This window comes from Zootoca vivipara, chromosome 5, assembly GCF_963506605.1.
Source record: "Zootoca vivipara chromosome 5, rZooViv1.1, whole genome shotgun sequence".
Lineage (NCBI taxonomy): Eukaryota > Metazoa > Chordata > Lepidosauria > Squamata > Lacertidae > Zootoca > Zootoca vivipara.
This window is the reverse complement of record NC_083280.1, coordinates 56,741,677-56,764,679: the sequence shown is the minus strand read 5'-3', so window position 1 is coordinate 56,764,679 and position 23,003 is coordinate 56,741,677. Positions and strand designations below refer to the sequence as shown.

The 23,003-nt window shown below is 40.0% G+C and overlaps 1 protein-coding gene across 8 annotated transcripts in view; it reads left to right on the top strand.

Moving 5' to 3' along the window:
* Nucleotides 1–23,003, top strand: part of FAM53B (family with sequence similarity 53 member B) — a 119,276-nt gene that overhangs the window by 15,921 nt on the left and 80,352 nt on the right. Inside the window, exon 1 of one of the 8 annotated variants that reach the window (XM_060274816.1) lies at nucleotides 15,385–21,822. The exons of the other annotated variants lie outside the window; for them this stretch is intronic. The gene's annotated coding sequence lies outside the window, so the exon portion shown is untranslated. Of the gene's footprint in view, nucleotides 1–15,384; nucleotides 21,823–23,003 lie in introns of those variants that run through there. 8 annotated transcript variants of the gene reach the window in all.

The following is a 23,003-nucleotide window of genomic DNA, read 5'->3' as shown; positions in this document are numbered from 1 at the left end:
CTCCCCTCAGAAGCACACCTGGCTCCAATATTGTTATCTTTTTGGTGCCAGCTTAAGGCATATTTGTTTGCCCAGGCATTTTAATTGGTTTGGTTTAGCCTGCTGTCTTGTGTCAATCTGCTCATCTTATTTATTGAGGTATTTTATGGTTTTATTATGGTATATTTCATATTGGGTTTGTTTACGTACATGTTGTACCATGTCCTGGTGATTACATAGATAAAAGTTGGGCCAGAAGTACTTTTACAAAAAAATGAATGAATGAATAAAAATGTTAAAACTTGGATATTTGAAGAAAATACATAGTGGAGCCCTGCTGAAAACGCTGTCTTAAAGTGAGTCAGATCATTGGTTCATTATTGCCTACCGTAACTGGTGACAAGACTCCAAGGCATTGCAACCAGAGATATTTTTAACTGTGGACTGAACCTGGGACATTTCCGCATGCAAATGTTGTGCTAACTTATGGAACCTCCTCTAAGCAGGTCTAAGGTACAGGCCCATGCCTCTCCTTCAGCCATGGAGTCTGTGGTATTTGAACACACAACTTCACAGGCGCAAGCTGGTTACAATGCCAGACCTAAAGTGCTGAATCTCAAATACAGGACCTTCAGTGCTAAGAGGCCAATGCTGTTTTTTTCTGTAGTTGCATTGGCTAGAATCCAGTCTTGGGGTCTAGCAATATGAACATGAATTGCCAAAGCCAGACAAAAAGTGACTTGGTTCAAACAGAATTTGGCATGTTAAGTGCACAGACCATTATACAGTTAGGCTACTATGGGGTACGTTTTGGTGGCCTCTCCTGCTGGGCATCCTCTATCTTTCCATCAATAGCTTATGTAGCAGATAGGATGCATGGAGATGTCTGAGATCTGTTTGAAGCATCCTTTTAGGGATTATGCACTCCTGAATGAAAATGTGTTCCCTAGAAGAACGCCAATTCTAAGCTGTCTCTGTCAAAACAACAACAACAATTTTCTGTTAAACTTAAGAGAACATTTATTTAAGAAATTTCTTACCCACCCTTCACCATAAGATCTCAGGATGCTGTACAAAAATGTAATCATGCTGTTTTAAAACAAAATATAACAGTTGCAGAGCAAAATTTGAACATTATACATAAGACAACAGAGTGATGCAGTGATTGGAAATATTACTGGGTGTAAATTTTTAAAATGACTTAAGCTGTGATTCAGACTTTTGGGAGCAGAGGTGTTTGTCTTTTTTCATACTTCTTTTTTGGAAAGAAAAACTCTTAAAATGCATGCGGTCTTCATATTATTAAAGTCTTTCATAAACTCTTGTGTCTAAATTCCTTAAAGGAATGGAATTTTATAATTTAATGAGGTAGCTAAAGCAACTGTCATGCAGTATCAGAATAATCCTGCTAAATTAACAGACCAAAGCCAGAAAACATAGCCATGGTTTTCTTGGGCTCACTGTTCCCCTTTGGGGCAGGTTATGTACTCAGCAATTTTTGCATTCGCTTTTCTAGTCATTAACTTTTGGCCTAAATAAAATAAAGTTAGAAGTCGTAGGTTGGATATGGCCTAATGAGATCCATGAATCTTGGATCTATCTAGTACTATAAAGTTTTGGAGCTTCTCACATGTTCTTTTCTTTTGGTGTTCGTACTCCGTGTCCAGCAGAAAACAATTTTTTTCTGCAGGACCCTCCTGCGAATACTGAGATTATGCAGATTTTTATGACACCGACAAAATCATATGGAACTACTTGCTATGTTTGACAGATCTTCTATGTGACCTGGTCTAAATACATTTGACTAGATATAGTTGCCAGGAACATAAAAAAACGTAACGCCAAATTGCTGAAAATTGCAACAGCTCAACTAAATTCCAAACCTGCATGTCATTTTTTCATTCTCCTAGGAATGAGTCCACTTCTAAAAGTTTGAGGAAATTGCAATTATCCTTTTGTTGCCTTTGAGAGCTAGGCAGACATGGTGCCAACCAGTCTTTGGTGAACTTCTAAGAGTGTTTCAATTTTCAATAGAAAAAGTTCTCATCCTGTGTGTTGTGCAAATGTACTAATAAGCAACACTAGAATGCTAAAGTTCTTGCATGGATCTAAAGGCCACATTTGCAGATAATACTAAACTAACCTTAATGTCCACGAGTTGTGTGCTGCTGCACACAGCTCAGGGACTCCTGCTATGTTCCCCCCCTTAGTTGAACAGGGTAAGAAAGCATGGAGTGGTTGGTTTAGTGTTATCTTTACAGTACAATGCTATAATTAGAAAGGGAAGAAATAGTTGCAGTTTTTAATCTTGCATTGCATACCAAAATTACAAGTAGTCAAATTGAGTAAGGAGACACATGCTAAAAATTCTTTTTAAGTCTCCCTGTTTTTAGCAGGAAGGTGAAGTTGCTGAGCATATGCTTAATGTTTTTCAGTGAAATCACAGCTATTTTTTTGTATTTAAAAATATGTTTATTCCATTTTTAAAAACAACACGCTGTCTTCAAAACACACATACAAAAACAAACAAACAAACAAAAACCCCAGGGTGTATTCAACTAAGTTTTACTCTGAGTAAATCTGTTGAAATTAATGGACCTAACTTGTGCATGTTCATTGATTTCAACGTGTCTACTCTGAGTAAAACCCTCTGAATGCAGTGAAGCACATACGTAAAATAAAGGAGATGGGCTGAGAGAACATCAAAGTGCTTTTTTACTGTTTCTTGTGCCCAGCATCTCAGAAAAAGACCCTCATTTTATATCTTTTGGTATGTGAATGTTCAAAAGCTAATTAGACATTTGGATATATCCAAAATACTCCCAATGCAAACAGGGTAGTGCCTGCTGCTTTGCATAGATGCCTCCTCCCTGTTTGTTTCCTTGGGGCCATCCTCCCCTCCCTTCTCATAATTAAGGGGCCTCAATTTCCCAGCCTTGAAAAAGGAAGGTGAGGAGCTGCAGCTGTCTGCTGTATCTGTATAAAGGTTTTAGTCCGGGGGAAGGAGCACTGTCTGGTTCTATGTGTGTGAAAGGGCTGTGTGCCCACATTTGCATGTGGTGGCGATGTGTGTGTTTTGTTTCCATATTTATATATGCAGTGGACATGCTTGTTTTAATCCAGTGACCCTGAATCATGCCCACCCTTTTTGTATGGGTAACATCCTGCCATACCCATTATCATAGTTTAACCATTATAGGAATATTAAAAAGACCACTAGATTCAGGTACCGTAGGTAGCCGTGTTGGTCTGACACAGTCGATATATAAAAAATTGTCCAGTAGCACCTTAGAGACCAACTAAGTTTGTTCTTGGCATAAGCTTTTGTGTGCACTTAAGTGTATCTGAATAAGTGTGCATGTACACAAAAGCTTATACCAAGAACAAACTTAGTTGGTCTCTAAGGTACTACTGGAGATATATATATATATATATATATATATCACACTGTACATAAGATCATGGAGCATAAGGACAGTACAGTGTCCCATGTAGTCCAGCGCCCTTTTCTCACAGTGACCAGCCAGATGCCTTTGACTAACTTCCATAAATTTGTCTAATTGTCCTTTAAAGCCATGCAAGTTGGTGGCCATTGCTATCTCTTGTGCAAGCAGACTCCATAGTTTATCTATACAGTGTGCGAATAAGTATTTTATTTTGTCTGCCCTGAATCTTCCAATGGATAAGTGAAGAACATCACCCAAGCTTTTATCACTGTTGCCATACCTTGACATGAACCTGAAAACCCCTACATTTTAACCACTCACATACTGAGTCTGGCAGGGTGCTTAAAAGGGATTAGGTGCAATTTGAAGTGATCTTGAAAATAATCTACCCTTTAAGTGACCTCTTATCTCCTTAAGCGCCTACTATGTTCACAGTCATAGCAGCTAAAAGGGGATTTGTTGAGGATCACTTAAGCATGGTCAAGGTGATTGTGGTCTTGACAGTTTCAATATGAGCTAGGCGAAATCTTGATGTGGGCAGGTGAGGTGGGTGGGTCTTTGAAACTATTGTTGGTGCATGGACTAATGGCACCAATGCTGCCATGGTAAAAAGTAGGAACTGGTTTTTACTTAATTTTATTTCAAGTAAACTCGTTTAGAGTCAGGTGATAAACCTACTAAAACAGTGAAGACCTGACATACCATAGTTTAACAAACAGGAGCACTAAAATTCTCCTGAACAAACTGGAGCACTAATTTAAGGAGCATTAGGTCTTTCTCTGAAGATTTATCCTTTATGACATTTGAAAGGGAAATGCTCTGTCATCTATTGTGCAGTACAATGAAACCGCTCTCATCAGCCAATGAGGAAATACTGGAAGTCCTGTCAAGCCCATAGGCTCATCAAATGGATTTGTTTTGCTCATTATCTAAATGCTCACTTGTGAATTACCAGCATGTATTCGCTTTGGCTGATTGTGCTTTCTTGTACACATGCATCCTGTTACTTCTACAGTGTGTACAGGTGCCTGTGTTTCTGTTTCTCCCTTCAAAACATATTGGTGGTTTTCTCTTTCCAAAGAGAAGCCAAAAGGAAACTTGGTTAGGTTTAGATGGTCCGTATTACCTGCCAGCCCAATCAGTACAACCTCATAGTTAAGCTATGGAATTCACTATATTACAAGATGCCACGATGGCCACCAACATAGATGACTTTAAAAGGGGATTAGAAGAAGTCAAACACCATAACTACTCCTCACGATGCCAAGATCAGAGGTAGCTTGCTTCTGAATACCCATCGCTTGTGTTCAGTGGTGGAGAGCTGTTGTCACATCCAATTGGCTACTGTGGGAAAATAGGGTGCTAGACTGGCCTGGCCTTTGATGCAGCAGAGATGCTCTTATATCCTTAAGAACATATATGTGTGGAAACTTCCGACTCACTTGTTTGTTTGTTTTTGCAGTTCTGCACCTAATGCAATATATTAAAATTCCTGACATTTATACATTCTGCCTTTCTCGTCCAAGAAAACCCGACAAGACCAAAAGTATAAACTGCAGCCAAGTTACAAATGGGAGTGCATTGAGTAGTGCAGTCCTCGGCCCATGTGGCCCATGTGGCGCAGTGTTGCTTTGGATTTTGCGTGCTCTTTCCTTTTGATGCTGATACCGGTACTACACCCTGAGATTCCATACCAGTAAAGAATACTGCTAATTCATCAGAGGGATTCTGAGATTTAAGAAGGCTAAGAATGCACTCACATGAGTCTACCCACAGCTCTTGTATTGCTAGTTGGGCCGCATACTGACTACTCTGTGTGGTATGCCATCCTATTAATGTAGATTACTGTGCCTGTCTACAAACAATTGTTCCATATTCCAACTTGGATGTAGGGCAGGCAAATTTATCCACAGCTTTGTGAGAACAAAAATTGGCTGGGGCTGGTAAAGAAATAGAAGAGTTTTACATTCATGCTACGATAAGTTGTATTCTGGATACTCATTTGCCCAACATGGTTTGAGGTTTTCTCCTTTCCCTCCTATCATGTAAGCCCAGGCGTTTTCTTCAGCTCTCAGTGTTTCCCTGCTGGTTCACACACTGATAGGGATTTGCATAGATTGTGAAATCAGCCCATGAGGACACCCCAGCTGGTGGGGAGACAGATGTTTGTCTTCTTAACCTGAGAGGCTTCAACACTGCTTGGTCATCCCCTTTAACTACCAGTTTGAACTGGAAGCCTTTTTAAGCAATGGTTGAGTGTGGACACACTTGAATGCAGTAGGTTTCAGGAAGTAGTCTTGGGAAAAATACGGTATATCTGATATTTTAACTATCCTTAAAAGCTTTGCTAGTCTGCAAAAGAGAACATACCTTTAGCAATTCTCTTATCCATTCATATAAAATATGAATTTATGAAATATGAACTGGTTTAACTGCCTTTTGGGTGAAGACTCCACAAGATTCAAGATTTTGAGGATTAGAATTAGCATCCCTACTATTAGGAGGATGTTGTATTAAAAATATTTTTTTTCTGGTTTATCTTGGAGATTTTATAAGAATGGGGGAACCTTTTTTCTGGGGGTTACGTTAAGGTTACCAGATTTTTTTCCAATGAATCCGGGGACACTTTTCAACTTCCTACGAAATCAGGCATAGGCAAACTCCGGCCCTCCAGATTTTTGGGACTACAATTCCCATAATCTCTAGCTAACAGGACCAGTGGTCAGGGATGATGGGAATTGTAGTCCCAAACATCTGGAGGGCCAGGGTTTGCCTATGCCTGTACTAAATAGATGGATTTTGTCAGGGGACTGATTTGTAAATCCGGGGACTGTCCCCGGGAAACAGGGATGTCTGGTAACCTTAGGTTACATGTCAGTGGCGAACGAGGTAAGAGGTAAAAGTGGGAAGAGCAATAGGTGTGACACTTAACTTTCGCACAGCTGTAATGAAGCCCACTGTGTAAAGTCATAGAGGTTTCTACCCCATCAAGCACACATTGCCCTCCATCGGGGCAAGCAAAATGTATCATTACAGTTCAAGGATGCATATTCCAGAAACCTCCCATTGCAATTTATTTGTTGTGAATTTACACAAAGGCTTTCCAACATCATAGAAGAACCGAGGCTGAGAGGACAAAATGGCCAGAGCTGCCCAAGTAGTTCCAAGTTGATAAATGATGTCTTCACTACCCTGTGCATTGACTATAAACCCTGTTGGCTGATGTGTATGTGACAGAAGACCAGACGATAAGAAAATTAGAGAAGGTGAACAGAGGGAAGCAGCCAACAGGGGAATGACAAGACAGTAGCTGAGAGAAAAAGCTTCTGGAGGCAAAAGTCGCTCACAGTAAGATAAGCAGATGTCAGGGAGACGGGAAATAAGAGAAGTTAAATAGTCATAGAAGCCGTGAGATAGACAGTGAGGCAGAGAAGGGAGGATGATGAATAATAATAGTTACAAGCCTTTTGATAATGCTTCATAAAATGAGTAGGAGAGGTAATATCCCATAGCATAAAGCCATTTAGAAACTCTCCAGGGTAGTGAAGCCCCACAAGGCAACTGGTTTTAAAAATACAGCTGTATGTATCATAGGCCACAGGGGGATATTTATGTGAAGGCCTTGGCAGCACTTTGCTAGGTGGGGCAGCTCCATTTTGTATGATAAATATGGCTCTTTGTTTTGAGAAGCAGGAAGTCAGTGGAAAGAGAAATGTACTGCCATATCACATCACATTCTGCATACGATAGAATGGCGAGGAGGAATATTTTAACTCCTCCTTTTGGCTTCTTCGGAGAGCAAAGATGGCCACAACAAAATGTGATTTGTCATTGCGATAAGAAGAGCAAATCAACTAACAAATTAATTTCCAGGAAGTATGTTTTTATAAGGACTGTCCACACTGTAATGTTCTTGAAGCAGCTTGTTTTTGAACCCCTTGTCTTCACTTTACAAACTTTACATCATCAATGGGAACTTTTTCCTGTGTTGGGCATTTGGTGTCTCTTGAATTCTGCTTGTATCATGTTATTTGATATTTTGTTGTTTTCATCCATGTAACCAAGCAGGACTATCTCAGTTCAAGGACACATTCTCGTGAGGCAAAGGCACTCAGGGAGGGTGTGTGGCATGGAGAGTACTGAGGGCCAGGTAGATAGGCCACCAGGCCTGAGATACCCCCCCCCATCAAAGGTTACCATTTATCACTATCTTCAATATCCTTCCTTTGCCTGTTTAGACGTGTATCATTATGCAAGTTACAATTCCAAGAAAGTGTGCAAAGATGCATACTTTTATTTTGATTACAGGATTCATGATCCTGAAAACGTTTGTGTTATTTTTTATTTATTTAAAGAAAACGTTTCTAACCCTTATGACTATTAAAGAAAATTTTGACATTTCTTTGCTCCTCCTCACCATTAGCGAGAATAATTTATGCAAAATAGGAGTCCGAGTTGCTCCGGTGTATAATTCCGAGTTGTTATTATTATTATTTTAGTGAAAGGAACACAGAGCTCTGTTAGCAATGGCCTAAAAAGAAGCCTCTCAAGAACTCTGCTGCAAGGTTTCCTTAACTGGAGAGAGTAGATACAGATGGTTCTCTCTTTGCTCCAAGAAAAAGTATGTAGAATGGGAAGGGAGCGTTCCCTCCCTCCTCCATATTCATACCTCAGCTAGAAATGTCGGCACTGATTCCTTTGCAGCCAGCGCACGTAGGGGCCATCTTCAGGGAACAGGCTGTAATGTATTTAATGAATCTGAGCAAAGTAAGAAATTGTAAATGCTGCAGGGCAACACACACTTGCTGTTCAATCTGCCAAATTTGTGCCAATTAAGACAACTTGCAGCTGTTTGGCTCCTCCTTATTAGGAGACATTTGTATCAGGTACCAGGTTAAGCATTTATTTTCTCTGACATGTTGAAAACGCTTTGGTGATACCTAGTCACTTTGTAAGCAAAGACTGAAACAGTGATATTTACTGGATGCATGCAGTAAGGAGCAAGTTTGTTCTTTTTTTAATAATAATAATACACTGCCTTGGACAGTTTTCTCGAAGGTGTCTGTGTGCAGGGAGATTGTATTTAAAAGGTTTGCAGCAGAGGTCCTACAGACACACATTTGCATAAAATTTGCAAATGTTAATTTATATGTACAGGGACAAATAAAGACTAATTTCCTATTCAAATCACCCTGGACAAACCCTTTTGCACCCAGCTTGCACCTCAAATCAGTTTCCACCCCGATTTATTTACCTCAATTAATTTCCCAAAAGTTCTTGCTCCGACAGTTCAGTTCCCATTCCTTACCCCCTGTCAAATCCAGATAAAGTAATATTAACTTATTTCCTCAAATTAATATCCTGCCCATTTACTAAGACCAGGCATCCCCAAACTGCGGCCCTCCAGATGTTTTGGCCTACAACTCACATGATCCCTAGCTAAGAGGACCAGTGGTCAGGGATGATGGGAATTGTAGTCCAAAACATCTGGAGGGCCGAAGTTTGGGGATGCCTGACTAAGACCCACCCTCCAAATCAGTTTTCCCCAGATCCACTATGTAGCCAAAAACACTAAAATAGCAAATTCAAACCCCTGTCTGTGTGCAGAGGAAATACAGGGTTGTATCCAACCAAGTTATGCTATTACTGTAACTCAAGGTCTTCTGCACCCTCCATCTGATCTGGATATTTGGGGACAATCCCCAGAACAGATTTGGAAGAGGAGTGGGGTGGGGGAAAAGGGAGAGGAAGTCCCATTATATGCAGGCAGAAGCCATTGAGCTAATGGGATGACTTCACTGGGTACAACCCACAGTATTTTGGCTTCCGTTGAGTTGAAATTCAAGTGAACTGAAGCATGACTAAGGCTGCAGTCCTAAATACACTTACAAGGAAGTAAGTCCCATTGAAACTGTCCCAAGTTAAACAAGCATAATTTTGCCCTGTAAGTGTTATTATATATGGTGTGTTTCTTCTCATCTTGAATGTGATACTGTTTGGCATGGAGGCTGTCATAACTTGAGACATGCTTGCAGCTGCTTGTTTCCACATGTCAGAGCCAAAATGGGTGTACACTGAAACACATGTGGGCTGTACAGTTTTCACAGTGTCCTGCTCTTGCCATTCACACATTCTCTGGTAACAAATGAAATGCGAGGCAACTTTAAGTGCCGCATTGCAGCAGTCAGTTTTTTTAGTGTTGGAATCATACCTGCCAAGTTTCAGCCTGAGAAATAAGGGACCGGACCGGAAGTAGCAGACCGGAAGTAGCGCTGCCACCATTTTGGAGCTGGGCGGAGCATGCTCAGAAGTGACTTTTGATGCTGCTGTGCCCAGTTCCAAAATGGCCGCCGCACCAGAAGTCGCGCTGCAGCCATTTTGGAACTGGGCAGAGCAGCATCAAAAGTCGCTTCTGAGCATGCTCTGCCCAGCTCCAAAATGGCCACCGCGCTAGAATAAACTGGGGAAAAACAAAAAAAAATATCCGTTTTTTCGCCTGGGGACAGCTGGAAAAACGGGGGTTTCCCGGGGAATACGGGAGACTTGGCAGCTATGGTTGGAATACAGTTGCCCTGTTCAACTTTGTACTGGATTGTAATGAGTACATGGTTCACCGTGGCCATAAGTGGGAACAAGTAAAGTGTAAATTCAGGCTAATCCTAGGATGTCTGTTTGTGCCACTTCCATCATGTATTGACAAAATGACTTTATTATCATGTGCCCACTGTAGAAGGTAAATATTCCCATGGCTGCTGTGTGAGAATAAATAATCACATGGTGCTGGTAATAACTTTAATTTATTTAGTCATCAGTATTAATAAAGTTGTCATTATTTACAATGATAATTTTGAAATGCCTGGATTGGTCTGACTGAGAACCAGTTTTAACAGCAGTCCTTAATACCTCTTCTATTGCCAAAATCTCTTTCCATAGCCAGCTAATCAGAACTCCAGAGATATTTTGTGCCTTCTGTAAATGTGTGGGTGCAATTACTCAGAGAAGGCAGAATGCAGCTTGCTATTTATAACTTTCATTTTACCTTTTATCTCTTCTTGCACACACTCTCCCTAGCGCTATTCAGATTCCCTCCATAATGATGGCTGATTCCTGACTCCCCTTTTAAAAAATCTACCGGGTGAGTGGGAGGTCATAATTTAACTGTGTTGCTGTTTGTGGCAGTGCTTTTCTCTTGTCACGCATACTTGAAACAACATAGCAAGAGGCACAATTAGTGCTTTAGCACATGGGCCAAACTTCAGTGAGCTGCTCCTATTCAAAAAGGAACGCAAAGAGAGAGATAGGCAAGGAAAGCCAACCCTGGCCATGTCCAAGAATTCCATGTAAGACAGTGACTGAGCCTGCTGCTGGATATTCTGGGATAAAGGACCAATTCTGCATGCTCTCCATCACTCAGTAATAGCTTCCCAGTGCACTCAAGCAGGCTCCAATCTATAGTGATGGCGCTTATTGTTGTAGAACAGAAAATATGACGACAAAATCTGGGTGGACCCTTGAATAGCATGGCTGGCCGGGAATGGAAGGAGCCCCGTTGGGTTTCAATATATCTTGGTCCATAGAGTAGCAGGAGCATCCGCCAAAGTTTCAGGCCAAGAAGGCCCATGAAATAACACCAGGGTCTTAATTCCTTCCTTGCGTAGAATATCACAGTCTCTCTTTATGGTTGCTGGTGTTGATCTAGCAGAAATAGTTCAAATGTCACTAAGATTGGAGCCTAAGTTGGGAGGGAGAGGGGTGGGAGGGAAATAAATTGTACTTCAGGAGAATGTCCTTGCTGCAGTATGGGTAGCCTTGTCAGGTCCAGACATTTATTCTATGCCTGCACCCCCTGCCCCTAGTACATTCTGTTTTGAAAAAATAATAATGGAGGACTTCTTTTTGATCCCTTTGTTTAAGCTCTCACATTTCTGCAGGAAATGAAAAAGAGGAAATATTATCACTAAAAAAAGATGGCGTCTGCATCTGCTATTTTATACATTTAGATGCCAATTTATAAATTGCTATAATTGAAATAGAAATACAGGGTATCTCGCCATAGTCCATGAAGACTGAACTGAACTGGTGGTTTCTGTGCCTTTCCAATCCAGGTTCTAACTGATGGTGGGCAATATCCTGGCCCCTGCTCTCCTTTCTTAGGGTTCTTTTTATTTAACAAACCAAACATGCTCTAGACAGTTCTCCAGATAGAAGACACATCAAATAGAGAGCCATCTTCTGTAGAACAGGGCCCATGCCCCCCCTCATTTCTGCCTGATTGATTGTATTTAAACTCTGCTCTCTACCCCCATCCATTCTACATAGTTAGAAGCACTCTGTCCTTCTAACCATCCTTGTTAGGCAGGGTAAGCTCTGAGGTAATAATTGGACTAATGAGTGTCATGGCTTAGAGTGGATATAAATCCGCAGCCTCCCTGTTCCTAGTCTGATGCTACACTGCACTGACTCTCACAGGCTTTGTATTTATAGGCATATGTGACAGTATAATAATCATGCATATTAGTAACAGTATACAAGTGTGCACTGACAAATGAATACTCTTCGGATACTGTTCCTGCCCTTGGTATCCAGTGACAATTATTCTATACACTTTGAAGACTGGATATTAAATAGATTTGCTCACATGTTCTGGAGCCTGTCCATCTTACATTAGCACCAACCTGCTCCCTTCAGCAGCCAGACCTTTTCGGCTTTCCTGCCTTCCTGGGATTTGTAGGCGAGGACATGGTTCTGTCTCTCAGAAGACAAGCCCTAGAGTTATACATGTGTTTCAGTCTTTTCAAAGGTGGCCTCTTCCAGCTCACTGTTCAGAATGTTGCCTGCTCTGTTTTAACGCTATCTCTTATTGGCTTTGGCACATTTCACAACAGGAGATCTATAGATATGTAAATAAAAAGGAAGTAATTTTGCATAAAAACCCTTAGGCATAATGTACAATTTAGGTTGTAATCCTAGACATATCTTCTGAGAAGCTATTCTTGTATATACCCCAGAAAAGTGTACAGTATTCAGGATTGCAACTTTAGCCTCAGTTTCCCCCTCAAACGAATGGACTTTTGTAGCCCAGGTTAGGGCCTTGGTAAAGGGTATTTATTGTGTGTGCACTTGTACAAACACACAGACATAGACACACACACACATACACACACACAAAAGTAATTAGACATGCATCCCACAATGGGGCAAAAGGTCTCCAAAGAGGAGAGAGAAGAAACAAAATGAAAGGTGCATGGAGAAGATTTAGCAACTTTTAAAGAACAGATTGTACATGTTCTCAAGCACTGGAGTACACAGCCAGTGATTATATATATATATAAATGCAGGCATAGATAAGGAGGGTTGCATCACTAAGGGTGGTGGATACGCAACAGCTGGGTAACGAAAATACTCTGTTGTGCTGAAAACTGATTGTGCAGTACAAGACCGTGAGAATGAATGAATTACTGTATTTAAAAGCACTTGGACCATCCAAGGATGTTATGTAGACCATCCTGATGCTGATCGTATAAGATGGCGTCCCTTTACCAACAATCAAAGAGTGAGGTCTGCTTTAGGAAACTGTTGCATCATTTGACTCCACTAGTTAATGAAACTAATGCATTTCAAGCATAAAAATGTATTTGCTTTTTAAAGATGCATTTAGATGCTCCAGTTTGCGTTGAATCACAGTTCATATTGGGTTCATTTAATTGTCCTGCTTTATTTCTGATAAAATATGCAGCTGAATTGATGTGGGATCACTTCCATGTTACTGAATAGTTGTATGTGGCTATAGAAAGGGACTCGCCTCTTACTGTGATAGCATAAAATTGATTTTTTAAATCTGCACTCTAGGAGATATAACTGGCTGTTGCTTTCCATGGAAATTACAGTGTGTGTGCGTGTGTGTCTGAATGCTAGAGTATAATTTTGGAGACATTTAGTGAAAAGAAATTGTCATTGGTGTGCCTTATGAACCATGGAAATGCATAGCAACATTCTGTTGTGAGAGATATTGTTCCAGGGAGCAGGTCTGTTATAACCCGGGTACTCTCTATTACAACTTCGTAAAGACCCAGCGTGGGATTTTTCATGAATATGGAAAAACAATTATTTGCTAAAAGTTCTCCATTTCCATGTATCAAGCACAGTTTATGGCTATTCCTTCCAGTGCTTGTGATAGCCATCTCTATGGTACTCTTGCTGGTGGGAAAAATTAAATTTGCATACATGGGAGTTTGCGTAAAGGTGAGCTTGAGGACATGTTACAGCTCCCTTCTATCTCAGGCCTCGGATCACAAATCATACCCTGGAAGCAAAGCTTTGAGAAATCAATCTGTGAATGTAGCAAACTGCGTTTATTTTATTTTATTTCTTTTATGTTAAACCATTACTTCTATGATATGCTGGTGTTACACCCGTGTTTTTCACAGCAAATGTGTGAAGTACGAATGATGGATGCCGTTATTAAGCACCTGTCTGCAAATGGTGAGGAGTCATGGCTCAAACAGTCCATGAGTTCTCTTTAGAGGGTTAGTAGGTAGGTTTTGAAAACATACTTTGCGGCTTTAAACTGAAGCCTATACATTCGATTAACAAAGAAGCTACTGTTCTGTAAATCCATATTTGCATGTACACATTCATGCAGCCAAAGAATGTATGAATAGGTTCTTCAAAACAGAGCAGTGCCCTTTTACCATCTTGAATAAAATTATCTGTTTCTAGAGAAATTGCTTTGTTGCATTTAGGGAACGACTTGGCATCATGTTGGGCTCTGGTCATATCAAGCTTCAGGAATGTTGCATGCATTGGAAAATATTAACTTCTGAAAGGAGATCTCAAATCACTTAGGGAAGCAAATCCTCTTTATTTTATTTTATTTTATTTAAGTTTCGTTAATTTCTTAATTGTAAAAATACACATAAGCATTACAAAACTAATACAGCATTTCAGAGACAATTAAATACATTGTTACCGGTAGTTTAAAATGCTTTCCATTAATAATCCACAGATTTTATTTCTTTATTTTTTTTAGGCATTTCTGACTTGACCAAATGTATTGGTCTGTTTCAGTGTGAGTGAACAATTAAGAGTTCTAGGCTGGGGAAACCCATACAATTGGAAAGATGGGAAAGGCTGTGGAAAACATGGAAGTTTACTGCATCGGAAGGAATTAGAGAGAATATGATTAAGATGTTTTATAAGTGGTACCTGACGCCAGTTAAAATTCATGAAATGTATAAGACCAAAGACCATCTCTGCTGGAGATGCCAAAAGGAGGTGGGGACTTTTATACATACATGGTGGCACTGCAGTGAAATAAAACCCTATTGGAATGAGGTATTTGAGGAATTGAAAAAGATATTCAAATATAATATTTTTTTAAAAAAACTGAGTCTTTTTTATTGGGAATGGTAGATGAAGATATAAATAAACACGACGAGAAGGTTTTTTTTTATGCAGTGGCGGCGGCGAGAATTCTAATTGCCAAATACTGGAAAAAAACAAGAGATCCCTAACATCAGAGAATGGCAGGAAAAATTAATTAGTTATATAGAATTGGCCAAATTGACAAATTCAACCAGAGGAGGCAGCAATCAGAATTCAACCAAAATTGGGAAAAGTTTGGAGACTATTTGAAAAGGCAGTGCCCCTTGGATTTGGATTTATTTTTTTATATTCCATAGAGATTCCAAAATGGAAAGTGAAGGAAAGCAGTATAAAAGTATGTGAGTTCATCAGCCCGGGATGATGACAAGTGGAAGTCGGTTTATAAAAGAGTTCTTGTGAAGTTAAAAGAAATTATTTTATTTGATAAACATGAATATATGATTTATTCAATTTAGGTTATGGTTTAGACATTTATTAGTAGGTTTTTAATTTGTACACTTTGTACAATAGGTATGTTTTGTTTCGTTTATATCATTTGTATGTATTTTATTTGTATATTTTTGATTTGAATATTAATAAAGGTTATTAAAAATTTTTTTAAAAAGAGTTATAGGCTGACACAGTGTTAGTACTGGTAACAGAGATATGAAAGCTAGGAGCTACATGGCACTTTAAACCTAGATTATGGGTGCAACAACAGAATGTCTAGGTGCACTTTTAAAATAACAAGAATACAAAGCTGAAAATGAATTAACTGCAGCTAAAATATTATGTTTATTTTTCACATGCTCGAGTCCTTCCCCTGCCCACCCCTCTAATATTCTTAAGAGGGTCTCTTCTCCTGTCTTCAGAGACTAGCTGGAAGTGGGGAGGCAGATAAAGGTCCTCCTTTCCTTCCACTCTGCAGTGTTAATCTGAAGTATTTAATCTGAGAGCTCAGAAACTGCTCACACTAGTGAAATTCCCTGTCGCAAAGTGCGCCTAGAACAATGGGAGTTTCGAACACTGCTGACATGGTGATGCTCTGCCATTTTCCTTTTTATTAACCCATGTAATGAAATCAAACCATTACGAAATAAATTTGTCCCTCTTTTTAATCCTCTTGGCCATTCTCAGTTTATGTGTCAATGTCTCTTGCTCAGTCCAATACTACAGATTTTTCTATGCCCATAGTCCCTTGTGACCCCCTTCGTGTACAGTATCTCCAAAACTGTGCTACTGTTGGCCTGGCTGCTGCTGGTAAATGGTTGATCAGGGGTTCAGCATTTTGATTTATATTCTTTTCAGAGAAAATGAGTTTGAATCCACTTAATCACATAGCTAAAAACTCAACAGCCAGATATGCAATATCTTTTTCTTGAGAAGGTAAAATGAAGACAAATTCAATGGAATTCCAGCTTAAGCTTTTAAAAACAAATCATATTGTTCATTTTATTATACTCTTTCCACTTGGTTACATAGATTTGTCTTGGAGGGCATGCTCATCGCAACAGGATGTCCTTTTCAAGAAGAAGTATTTTGCCTGTACTTGCAAAATCATTGTTGTAAAGTCTCTTGAGTTACTTGCAAAAGCATTAATCATTACCTTAGGGAAAATATAATTATCTGTGGAGAAATCATGTCTTGAGTCTAGGTAACTCTGACTTAACAGCTTGACTGCTGCTCAGTATTCCAGAGGAAAATAGTCTTGGCACCATGCTACTTATTTCCATGCTAGTTCAGTGCAGTTTAATGAACTGCTGTGGGTAGATTAAATGGTTCCTTTTTTAAAAGGAGGAGATTGATTCATTCAACTCTGAACACTTTTATCTCCCCTTTAAGCTTTAATTTTTCCCACTGGGGAAAAAATGGTATTCAAAAGTACTCTGGAAGAGGTCTTAGCTCTGTGCTAGAACATGTTTTACATACAGAAGACAATCTTAAAACTTCCATGGATGCAAAGAATTCAACCCCTTTTTCATTTTAGATAGCAACACAGAGAGAGGCTCCCTGCCTGAGATCTTGATGTGGTGCTTTCATAAAGAGTATACAATATTGGACTCAAGGGACCAGTTGTGACCCAGTATGTGGCCGCTTTGCTTAACTTCCGTTGCGTCAAACCCAGTGAATCTGTAGTTGCCAACCTGCAGCAAATGTGCATTTGGAATTGATAGGATTCAAGGACTGTGTGTGGTCACAATGCTAAGACAAAACAAGGTTCAGCAAATTATAGCCTGAAGAAACCCAAGATCCATGAATCTTGGCTTCTTTGGAGACCAAAAAACAAACAAACCTGTGAACACTGGTGCAAACCTAAACCTAAACCAGCCACTTCACCTACTGGAGGAAGCGGGGAGCAAAGTGGGAGGGCTTGAGCTGTGTGCCCAAAATTCATGCAGTCTAATTTGCTTAACCATGGTTTTTGGTTGAGCATTGCATGACCCATGAATGCCATGGGATATGAGTTATAGTTGAAACGAGAGGAAGTGAAGAGGGCAGCATTTGCCCGTTTTTCTTTTGTTTGGAAACACAGAAACGCCAAAGAGTTGAAGCCATCTATAGCAAACTCCTCCCTGTGCCCCGCTAAGTATGATTTCAGTCTTGAACTACTCATGATTTTTAATCTCAATACCTATAATAAAGCTTATTCCTCATATGTTTATTTCATTAATGATTAACAATGTAATGAGAACTCCCCAGAGTACTTGCAGCCCTACCATTGTAAGAAAATAGGTCTCCACCCTTTTCAGAATGCAATTCCTTCTCAAAGTCCTGGTGCAAGGCAGCCACAGGGCAGACCCTAGTACTGCTAAAAACACCTCAATGTGCAGAAAATGGCCAACCTAGGTGGTAGTGTTGGTTAATTGTAATTGCTATTTAATTTATTTATAAAACAGTTTTCAATTCAGGTGCTGCTGTTTTTCCATGAACTGGTAGAATAAATTGGAGAGTCAATAAAGCTGCTCCCTTTTTTCTGGGCTATTATGGGACCACCCGAGGAGCAAATCAGAAGATGGTGACATGGCATGAGAAGGGCTGTTCTGTGGCGGCCAGCATTTTTAAGAAAAAAAGAGAAGAACATCCCCTTCCTTATGCATTGGAAAGAGTGCTGCATTTCCTTTCATTTCTCCCTCTATCCCTACTATATCCCTATCATAACCCAGGATTGTCCATCAGGATAATAAATTATTATTATTATTATTATTATTATTATTATTATTATTATTATTATTATTATTATTATAGGTCAACTTGCTCACAGTCACTTGCCAGGTCTCCCTTTAGGTTGTGCTACTTGCAATTGATACTCTTACTGTTCTGCTGGAGCGCTAACAAGTGATAGGTGATATGGAGTAGTGATATTTTCATGGACGCTATTTCCGCATTGCTAGCTGACAGTTTTGATGTCAAGGGACAAGCTTGCATAGCACGACCAGGATCCTCTGGCTGGCGAGTTGAATTCTATGGACATGCTCAGAAGTGAATGACTCAGGACCTTTCGCTTGGTGATAAGATGTCGTGGGAGAGGTCACTGGCCTGCTAACTCCAGTTTGTGCATGCTTCTGCTTTTGTGAGTTCACAAATGAAAAAATATAAGCATACTGGTCTGATGTCAAAGTTCAGGACTCTTTGGGGTCACTAACTTAGTAGCTTTAGCCTGCAGATATGAGAGCTAGAGAGAGGCTTCAGAGACGTCACTTTCTCATTGCCTCTGGCTAGCTGCAGAAGATCCTGGCCACCAAGTTTTTAGAAGTGACATATCCAAATGTCAGATATTTGAAGATGTATGTGAAAGATCCATGACCTAGCATTGAAGCTGTACCTGATCTTCAAAATAAAATTGTTGGCAGAGGGAAAAGTCAATCCAGTATAAAACTGACGCAATTGAACAACTAGGTCTTGTCTGCATTTATCTTTTGCCCCACACTTTCCAGGCAGAGGTCTGTGTCTGAGTAGGGTCTTTTCTTTTGCCCATAACTTTCCCTGCAAAAACCTGCTCTTGGGTCATTCCACGCCAAAACACCTGATTTTAATACTGGACTGCACTCTCACGACTCTGATTTTCTTCATTAAAAAAAATGTGTAGATACCTATGAGATAACCTCAAATTAATTGTTAAAGATTTTTTTTGGTCCAAAATTGGGCACAGGAGAATTTTTTGAACATTTCAGTTTTCACACGATTTAGGCTAATGCAATTTCTGCATCAGTTTAGAAAAAAAATCTCCTGTTTCGTTTATTTTTCAACCAATTGAGCTTATTTTGGTATAAAGATAAAGCTAATTGTCGTCTCTTTTAGAATAACATATAAAAATGGTATTAAGTGCAACAGAAAAGGGTCACCGACCAAACAAAGTGAATTTTTGTCATTTTATTCCCGGTAGGTTCGATAAGCCATAGCTCGTAAACCACAGCTAACATATGTATCATACTTGTTTTGTAAAATGGGCTAATCGTGTACTTGTTATATTTTAAAAATGAGGGTGTTTTTTGTGGTTAGAAAATAAATTGATTTTGAAGCAATAATTTTACAAAAAATATTACTTTTTTGGACAGGTTTAAGGTCTCTTTGAGCCTGAAATAACTCACACATTCATGAGAATAGTTAAAATTGTACCCTCTTATGCTGCAATGTCATCTGATATATTTTAAAAATTAAGTTTTATTGATTATTTAATAAAAACAAAATATGCCTCAGCGCCCTTGTTCATTTTATTGTGTAAAACACTTCTGCAATGGTATGGTCAAAGCTATTTTGTTTCCCATACATGTAATATGGTCAATGATGCTGTTTTGACCACTGTATGCAATATGACCTTTCTGAATCAGCAAGAAAAAATGTATTTATTTATTTTTGTATTTAAAAATGTCCAACAAGTTTCTTGTGAATGAAACCAAAATCAGAATTTTCAAAAAATTCTCCTGCGCCTAATTTTTGACCATAAAATCTTTTAAAATTAATTTGACATTATCTCATAGGTATCTACACATAATTTTTGGGGGGAAGAAAATCTGAGTCATGAGAGCACATGGCACCAGGTGATTTGGCGTGGAATGACCCTCTTTAAAGCTGATTTGGAGCGCAATTAATGGCTTCTTCTTCTAATACTCCTAATGACTCACATTCATCTGGGCCATCTCATAATTAATGCTTGAAAGACAGTTTCCAACTAAGCCTTGTGTTGCACATTGGGCTATTCCTGAAGACTGCTTGAAGTTGCTGCAGTAGCAGAATCTGATGGCCTTGCTTCCTTCATGAATAGGTTGCATACCGTACCTGCCAACATGGCATAAGCCCAAGGTGCTGGTGATCTCTCTTTTTTAAATAGCTTTGTATAAACTGGTTGCATCAAACATTCAGCATCACCTCTCATATGAATTTCCCTGTTGATCAGCTGGACTCAACTTTTCTGAGAAGACGTGTATCAGATTGCCTTGCTGGGAATTTAGTGTAGATTTGTTTGGCAGGCTTTCTAGACTTTTACTGGAAATTTGGGCATCCTTTCTCTGATGTGGTTTAGTATGTGTTAGGACTGGTCTTTCCATCTTTTCTTAGCTAAGTCTACTATGTACTAGAAAATGATAATCTTGAGTGCATTGGGTGTGTGGCAGTGAACCCTCTAGTTCTGATTCAGTAAGCTGGTGTGATAGCTCACAACATTCAAACACAGTAATTTGCCAGTTCCTGTTAAGGAAAACCATCATTTTGGCGGGGGTTAAAACCTCACACAGATGGTTGAGGACTGGGAAGAGCCTGATTCACGGGGATTTTATGCTGTAAAACCTGGCATCTTTAAAGGGTTACCAAGAACCAAGAAGCAGCTCAGGGGTGGCAAGGCTGATTTCTACAGACTGAATGATTTCCACAGACTGAATTCAGCGAGGCCATTATTTTGCTCCAGGCTTCCAGTAAATAAAATAAAAGTGCACTCCAGGGCATACAGGTTTTGCAGGAAGGCACTAATCCCATCCTGGGTCTCAGTTCCTGCTTCAGCTGCTCTTGACAGTTTCAAACCACTCGACCAACTTGGTAGTACAGCTGTATGCAAATTTTCAAGTGACACAGGACTTTCATCCTTAGGGGTTTTGTGTGTGACTCAAAAGCTTGCCTAGTCCTGAATCAACAAAAGTTTATCTGTGTAGGAGTCACAAGAAGGTCTTATTGAAGCAGAATGAAAAATATATGCCATACTGAGACCTTTCTCCACTCTAAATCTTGCAAAATGCTATAAGTACTGCTCCATTAAAATGACACTTAATTGATAATGTTTTCTGCCTGATATAGAGCCCTGTATAAGTCAAATGCTTACAAATTCCTGTACCTATATCTTCATGTACTAAAGATGATTAAAAATGAAATTGCATTACCAATTACTGTATATGTATGACATGGGTGGCGCTGTGGTCTAAACCACAGAGCCTAGGGCTTGCCGATCAGAAGGTCGGCGGTTTGAATCCCCGCGACGGGGTGAGCTCCCATTGTTTGGTCCCAGCTCCTGCCCACTTAGCAGTTTGAAAGCACGTCCAAGTGCAAGTAGATAAATAGGTACCGCTCTGGCAGGAAGGTAAACGGCGTTTCAGTGCGCTGCTCTGGTTAGCCAGAAGTGGCTTAGTCATGCTGGCCACATGACCCGGAGGCTGCGGGAAAAAGCCGGCTTCTTCGGCCTATAGAGCGAGATGAGCGCCGCAACCCCAGAGTCGTCCGTAACTGGACCTAATGGTCAGGGGTACCTTTACCTTTTTATATGTATGACATATTTCAAAAGACCAATTTTAGATGGGACAAGAGTGCACTAGTTTTCCAGTTGTATGCAAGCCCTCAGTCACTGCGCAGGGAGTGTTGGGCGGGAACGTACAATATATGAAAGGTATCATTTTTTGCTGTAACTTTCTTTTATGTGGGACTGTGTAGGTTTGTTTCCAACTTCTCCATTTATTATTTGTCCCACGGAATGAAAAGTGCTGTTGTCTAAACCACTGAGCCTCTTGAGCTTGCTGATCAGAAGGTCGGTGGTTCGAGTCCGCGCAACAGGGTGAGCCCCCGTTGCCCTGTCCAAGCTTCTGCCAACCTAGCAGTTTGAAAGCACACCAATGCAAGTAGATAAATAGGTACCGCTGTGACGGGAATATAAGTGGCATTTCCGTGCACCCTGGCTTTGTCATGGTGTTCTGTTGCGCCAGAAGCGGTTTAGTCCTGCTGGTCACATGACCCGGAAAGCTGTCTGTGGACAAATGCCAGCTCCCTTGGCCTGAAGCGAGATGAGCGCTGCACCCCATAGTTGCCTTTGACTGGACTTAACCATGCAGGGCTCCTTTACCTTTACCCACAGAACAAAAAACTTCCTCATAGTGCAATTCTTAGAAGCTCAATCTCACTGTCTGGATTATGAAACACCACAGCCCCTTTTTCTACACACACACACAGCGCTCCCTTGGCTGGAATCTGTTGTTAAACAGATTTAAAACTGGTTTAAACAGTCTATGCTACTGCAGCAGTAGTATCTGAAAAGCAAAATGAGAAACTGAGTAAGAGCTTGGGTGGGTAGCTTATGTTTTATACTAAAGAGTTCTCTGTTGCCGTAAAGATAGCCACCTTGGCATAAAGGTGTTTATATTTGGTGGCTACCAACAAACAAGCCCACCTTGCTCATGTCACATAATCCTGGGCGGCTAAAGCAGAAACACTGCCCTTTTGTGTCCTTGGCTAAGCATATTTTTAGGATTCGAGTGTTTGTTTTGTTTTGTCGCATCTTCTCTGCGTGTAGCTTTCATAATTCTCAGGAGGTCATTAGGTTGTTCAGAGATTAATGAGAAAGCTCCTAGCAAAGTGTACTTGAAGACAACCAGTATGACACACATAGTACCAGACTCCATTACACTTCCTTTTTCCAACAGTAAATCTTCAGAAAAATGTATCGATTTTCTTCCTTCCAAGGTTCTGCACTCTGGGTGAACTTAGTTCTGACAAAACAATAGTAGATAATTTTTCTTTACTAGCCAGCTGGCCTTTAAGTGTGGATTTTCAATGACATCCACTTGCAAACTCAAATCCAAATAAACAAGAAATATGATTTGCAAGCTGATTTAGGGAATCAATATTGGCTCGTAGTCAGTTCTTATGCTTATCAGCATATTCTAAATCATTGACCTTACATAGAACGACTTGGTTTTAATTGCACATTAGGGGATAAATGTTTAGTGTCGTATGGCTCAT